This window comes from Lathyrus oleraceus, chromosome 5 (genome assembly GCF_024323335.1).
Source record: "Lathyrus oleraceus cultivar Zhongwan6 chromosome 5, CAAS_Psat_ZW6_1.0, whole genome shotgun sequence".
NCBI classification, from domain to species: Eukaryota; Viridiplantae; Streptophyta; class Magnoliopsida; order Fabales; family Fabaceae; genus Lathyrus; species Lathyrus oleraceus.
Window position 1 is genome coordinate 228710113 of NC_066583.1, and position 7306 is coordinate 228717418.

Sequence of the window (7306 nt, forward strand, 5' to 3'; positions counted from 1 at the left end):
ATTATTGCAATTATGTGTTGCCTTTTGACTGCTTTTGCAATAGCATAGTTTACCTGGCTTCATACATGTCTATTTTAATCAAATTACAGTCAATCCAACTTTATTTTCTCGCATCCGGTTAGACACGTCAACGAACCTGGTCCAGTCCCCAATTTGGTTTCCATTCCAAAACCAGTTCCAAACTGTCCTATTTTTATCCCAACTATTAATCTAGATTTTAACAGTGACACTGACGAAGGATCCGAATATGATCCTTTTTCAAGCAAGTTGAATTCTAGCTGTTTTTTAATACAGCTTTAACAAAACAGTTTTGTATTGTAATATTTGTTAGACATTTATATATTACTAAATTCTATTTTACTTTTTTTCCCATACTTGTGCACTAGTAACGGTTTCATCTTACTATATACTAGCTCATCAATCTGAGGATGAATCATGATCCGATTCTGACGACTACCAACCACCTTTTTCAATTAATGGCAATGCTCGTACAACTTCTGAAGGTACTTCATAATCATACATATAAACTTATAATATAACATTGGTGTCCAACTATAATAATGTGTGTCTATTCGCAGAATATTACGACATTGGGGATCCTTTGATCGAGTGTCGTTATTGTAAAGCCATGATGTGGTATCAAGAGAGAATGAGAAAAACTCATCATTCCGCTAATCCCAAGTTTTCATTATGTTGTAGCAATGGAAAGGTTGAACTTTCATTACTTAAACAACCACCAGATTTATTATCACGTCTCCTTTTCGATGATGACAATATATTTAGCAGGAAGTTTCAACAACAAATTCGCATTTCCAACATGATGTTTGCATTCACATCACCTGGTGCAAAGTTGGATAATAGTTTTAACAAAGGAGGTGGACCACCTACGTTGTGGATTCAAGGACAATCTTGTCATCGGATTGGAAGTTTGTTACCCCCAGAAAGTCAACCACCTAAGTTTGCACAACTTTATATTTTTAACACTGATAATGAAGTCCAAAACAGAACGTAAGGTTTAAGGTAACTAAGTTTATAGTTTGTTTTTCGTTTCCCCTATACATGCTCCCCTTTGTAAAAAAAATCATTTAAAATTACTTTCAATTGTCCATTATATTTATGTCATTTTACATATATAGGAACACAAAACACATTGATTCAGACATTATACATCAGTTGTCGCATATGCTCTATGAACATAACCCTCATGCAAAAAAAAATCAAATGGCCAAGCAATGGTTGTTTAATTCAGATACACAACACTTGAAGTTGTGTCTCATTTTAGATAGAAAAACTTATGGTAGAATTTACAATGTACCGACAGTTTCAGAAATTGCTGCTTTAGTGGTTGGTAATGATAACTGTAACACCCTTCTAAATACCCCAAATATTTAATTAAAACAACAGCATATAAATCAATATCAGAGTAATCATGCACCAAGGGTGTCACATAATACTTCACATAATTCACCGTAAAATCAGTCATGCTCATTATTTAATCCAACATAAACACTTCTTTAAAAATTCGCAGCGGATAGAAACATTCAACATCTGTAATATCTTAAAATTAACATTTATTCAACAAATAGAACATCCCGTCCCGATGTTACATCTATCAGAGCATGACCCACTAAAACCACTCTAGACTTCAAGCACTAGCTTCTACTCAACTCACTGCTCGTTACCTGAAAAATATAACTGTAAGGGTGAGTTCCTCAATCGATATAACAAATATTATAAATCATCATGTTATGTTAAGTAACTTTACACGTTAATCACCCACATCATATCATGCATTCGGTAGCAGCATATTCAACTCAACATCATATTCAAACACAACGTAAATGCAACTCAAATGAGACTCGACTCTTCATGCATGTGGTACCATTTGGAGTAAAACTCCCAACTTAAAATCATTGCCAGTTTAGTGGGCATCAAGGCATAAGCCTTCAACTTTCAACTTAGAATTTTTGCCAATCCAGGCCAACGTGGTGTGAGCAAAAGCCCCATAATTTTGCCAGTCCAGGCCAACGTGGTGTGAGCAAAAGCCCCGACTTAATGCATATGAATGTATATGGCATGTACGACTTGAAAGTTCAACAACATAATAACAACGACAACATAACAGCTTTTTCAGCAACAACAACTTAAAAATCAACTTTGGCTCATCAGCCTACAACTCAGCATTTTCAACAAAACAACTTGTATTCAACTTTGGCTCATCAGCCTACAACTCGGCATTTTCAACAAAACAACTTATATTCAACTTTGGCTCATCAGCCTACAACTTAATATTTCCACAAAACAACTTCTCAACATATTTGCATCAACATTTCGCAACATAGACTCCACGAATTTATTTATCACAATTGGATACAATAGGCCAATCACCAATTACACTTACATCATAAAAATCAACCATTTTTACATACTGCAACAGTGTTAACCGGTTAACGCAGGAAAATTACACTTCCAGGCAAAACGCAACAGTGTTAACCGGTTAACGCTATAGGTTAACCGGTTAACGCAGGCAAAACTCAACATTTTTCACAATTTATAACTGTGTTAACCGGTTAACACCCTGGGTTAACCGGTTAACGCAGGCGAAACAGCAGTTCCTGCGCTAACACAAGGCAGAATGCAGAGTTTCCGCATTTTCCGCCGTTGGAGGACTTCCGGACCTCCGATTCAACTTCCGTAAAAAGCTATACGCTCAGAATTCACAATACACTCAAACACAAATTCAATTTCAGCTTTAATACAACTTATTCAACATAATTTCTCAGCATTCTCAATCCCAATTAGGGTCAATCGACGGCTTATCACTACCCATTACATGTTAATCGATAATACCCATTAAACGACGATAAACCCCCCTTACCTTAACAATCCGGCAACTCTTCGAGCTTCAAGCTTTTCCGTTCTCCAACCTTTGCTCTACAGCTCTTTGCCCTTTTCCTCTTCTCTGTAGCTTCTCAGTTTTCACGTAAAAACCTTTTCCAAAAATGAAAACCTTTTCTCTTATTCCACTTATATATTTTCCAATAATAATTATTATTCCAAAATAATAATAATAATCCAATAATTCAATTTATTTAATTAAATTATTAAATATATTATTAACTTAATTAAATAATTCTTTTACTTTATTTGGGGTGTTACAACTCTCCCCCACTAAAAGAGTTTTCGTCCTCGAAAACATACCTCAAACAAATAACTCTGGATAGGACTCCTTCATCTGACTCTCCAGTTCCCAAGTCACATTGCCACCTGCTGGTCCTCCCCAAGCTACTTTCACTAAGGCAATCTCTTTACCCCGCAACCGCTTCAACTCCCGATCCTCGATCTTCATAGGCGATGTTTCAACAGTCAGGTTATCTCTCACCTGTACATCATCCACTTGGACTACATGCGACGGATCATGAATGTACCTCCTCAACTGAGACACATGAAAAACCTCATGCAAATTCGCAAGTGACGGCGGTAAAGCGATACGATAGGCTACCTCTCCTATCCTCTCTAAAATCTGATAAGGACCAATAAATCGAGGTGTCAACTTCTTCGACTTCAAAGCCCGACCAACACCTGTTATCGGAGTAACACGAAGAAACACATGATCTCCCTCTTGAAACTCAAGTGACTTCCTCCTCTTGTCATGATAACTCTTCTGACGACTCTGAGCCATCCTCATCTTCTCCTGAATCATCTTAATCTTTTCTGTAGTCTGTTGAACAATTTCCGGTCCGACCACAGCACTCTCACCGGACTCACACCAGCATAACGGTGTCTGACATCTCCTACCATACAAAGCTTCAAACGGCGCCATACCAATGCTCGAATGAAAACTATTGTTGTAGGTAAACTCAATCAAAGGTAAATAACAATCCCAACCACCTCTTTTTTCCAAAACACAAGCTCTCAAAAGATCTTCTAATGACTGAATCGTCCTCTCAGTCTGACCATCAGTCTGCGGATGATATGCAGAACTCAATCTCAGCTTAGTTCCTAAAGCTCTCTGCAAACCTTCCCAGAATTTCGATGTAAATCTAGGATCTCTGTCCGAAACAATACTCGACGGAATACCATGCAAACTTACAATCTTCTCAATATACAACTCAGCCAATTTTTCTAACGGATAATCCATTCTAATCGGAATGAAATGAGCCGACTTTGTTAATCTGTCAACAATCACCCAAATAGCTTCAAAATTCTTACTTGTCCTCGGTAAACCAGAAACAAAATCCATACTGATACTATCCCACTTCCACTCTGGAATAGCCAACGGTTGCATTAGCCCAGACGGCTTCTGATGCTCAATCTTTGACTTCTGACAAGTCAAACAGGAATAAACAAAACTTGCAATTTCTCTTTTCATTCCCGGCCACCAAAATAACTTTTTCAAATCATGATACATCTTCGTAGCTCCAGGATGAATACTCAACCCACTACGATGTCCTTCCTCCAGAATACTCTTCTTAAGTTCGGTAACATCCGGAATGCACACCCGACTACCAAATCTCAAAACGCCATTCTCATCAACTCTGAATTCGCCACCTTGACCTTGATTCACTAGAGTCAACTTATCAACCAAAAGCATATCGGATTTCTGACCCTCTCTGATCTCATCCAGAATACCACTTGTTAACTTCAACATTCCCAATTTAACACTATTGTGAGTACTCTCACACACCAAACTCAAGTCTCTAAACTGCTCAATTAAATCCAATTCCTTAACCATGAGCATAGACATATGTAATGATTTCCGACTCAATGCATCATCCACTACGTTTGCTTTACCCGGATGGTAATTCAAACCAAAGTCATAATCCTTCAGAAACTCTAACCATCTTCTCTGTCTCATATTCAGCTCTTTCTGATCAAACAAATACTTTAAACTTTTATGGTCACTGAAAACCTCAAATCTTGACCCGTACAAGTAATGCCTCCATAACTTCAGAACAAATACCACAGCTGCCAACTCTAAATCGTGCGTCGGATAGTTCCTCTCATGAACCCTTAGCTGTCTCGAAGCATAAGCTATAACCTGCTTATTCTGCATCAACACACCACCCAAACCCAACAATGACGCATCACAGTAAACCTCAAACGGTTCCGACGAACTCGGTAATATCAGAATAGGAGCAGTAGTCAACCTTTTCTTTAACTCTTGGAAACCTCCTTCACATTTTGAGTCCCAAACAAACGCTTGCCCCTTTCTAGTCAACATCGTCAATGGTAACGCCAACTTAGAAAATCCCTCAATGAACTTCCTATAATAACCAGCCAACCCAAGAAAACTTCGAATCTCAGCAACAGACTTCGGAGCTTCCCACTTAGATACCGCTTCTATCTTGGAAGGATCAACAGCAACACCACCTCTTCAAATCACATGACCAAGAAAACTAACCTCTTCTAACCAAAATTCACATTTAGAGAGTTTGGCAAATAACTTCTTTTCTCGTAGAACTTCTAAAACCACTCTCAAATGCTCAGCATGCTCTTCTTCGGATTTCGAATACACCAAAATATCATCAATAAACACCACAACAAACTTGTCTAGGTACGGATGGAAAATCCTATTCATATACTCCATAAATACTCCAGGCGCATTAGTCACACCAAAAGGCATTACAGAATACTCATAATGTCCATACCTTGTTCTGAAAGCAGTCTTCTGAATATCCTCTGTTTTCACACGGATCTGATGATACCCAGATCTCAAATCTATTTTACTGAACACACTTGCACCAACCAACTGATCCATCAAATCATCAATCCTCGGCAAAGGATACCGATTCTTGATCGTCACTTTATTCAGTTGCCTGTAGTCCACACACAACCTCATAGTACCTTCTTTCTTCTTAACCAATAGCACTGGTGCACCCCACGGTGACACACTCGGACGAATAAATTTCTTATCCAATAGATCTTCCAACTGACTCTTCAATTCAGTTAACTCAACAGCAGACATACGGTACGGAGCCATCGATATCGGCCTAGTACCAGGTACCAAGTCAATAGAGAACTCCACTTCACGCTCTGGCGGCAATTCATTCACTTCTTCCGGAAACACATCAGGAAAATCACACACCACAGCTAGATCGCAAATCACCAGTTTTTCTTTAGCCTCCACAGTCGCTAACAGCATAAACAACTCTGCCCCATCAACTACTTCTTCATTCACCTGTCTTGCTGATAGAAACAAACTCTTTCCTTCCTCAATCTCCGGAAAGACCACAGTCTTATCAAAACAATTGATAGAAACTCGGTTAAACACCAACCAGTTCATACCCAGAATAACATCAATCTGCACTAGTGGAAGACACACTAGGTCCATCCCAAAGTCTCTACCAAAAATACTCAAAGGACAATTTAAACAAACCGAAGTAGTAGTCACTGAACCCTTCGCAGGAGTATCAATTACCATACTACCAAACATCTCAGATATCTCTAACTTAAGTTTCACAGCACAATCCAAAGATATAAAGGAATGAGTCGCCCCTGTGTCAATAATAGCTACAAGAGGAAAGCCATTAATATAACACGTACCTCGGATAAGTCTGTCCTCACTGGAGGTTTGAGTTCCGGTCAATGCGAACACCTTCCCAGTCTGAGATTTCTTTGGCTTCTGACACTGACTTCCAATATGCCCTTCTTCACCACAATTAAAACAAATCACTTCCTTGTGCTTGCAATCAGCTATTGCATGGCCAATCTTACCACAGCGAAAACACCTCTTTACTTCAGCAGTGCATACATTACTCTTATGACCAGCCTGACCACATTTGAAGCAAACTATACTAGCAGGAGCACCTCCCCTACTAGTCCTCTGAGCCGGAGCAGCTCTTTGCTTCCCTTTTCCAGCTGGAACATCATATGGCTCGCCACGATTTTGATGCTGCTTTCCCCTGCGGTCACTGACAATCTTGTAATGAGCATTATTGTCTTCTTCAAATATCCTGCAGCTATCAACCAATTCAGTAAAAATGCGTATCTTCTGATACCCAACAGCCTTCTTAATTTCAGAGCGCAGTCCGTTTTCAAACTTGATGCACTTTGAAAATTCAGCACCAGCACCAGTGTAATGAGGATAAAATTTGGACAGCTCCACAAATTTCGCAGCATAATCCGTGACAGACATGTTTCCTTGCTTCAGCTCAAGGAACTCAATTTCCTTCTTACCACGGACATCTTCCGGATAATACTTTCTCAGAAATTCCCTACGGAATACATCCCAAGTAATGTCTTCACCTGCCACGGTCAACCTCTCGTGAGTCTCTAGCCACCAGTCATCAGCTTCGACTGCTAG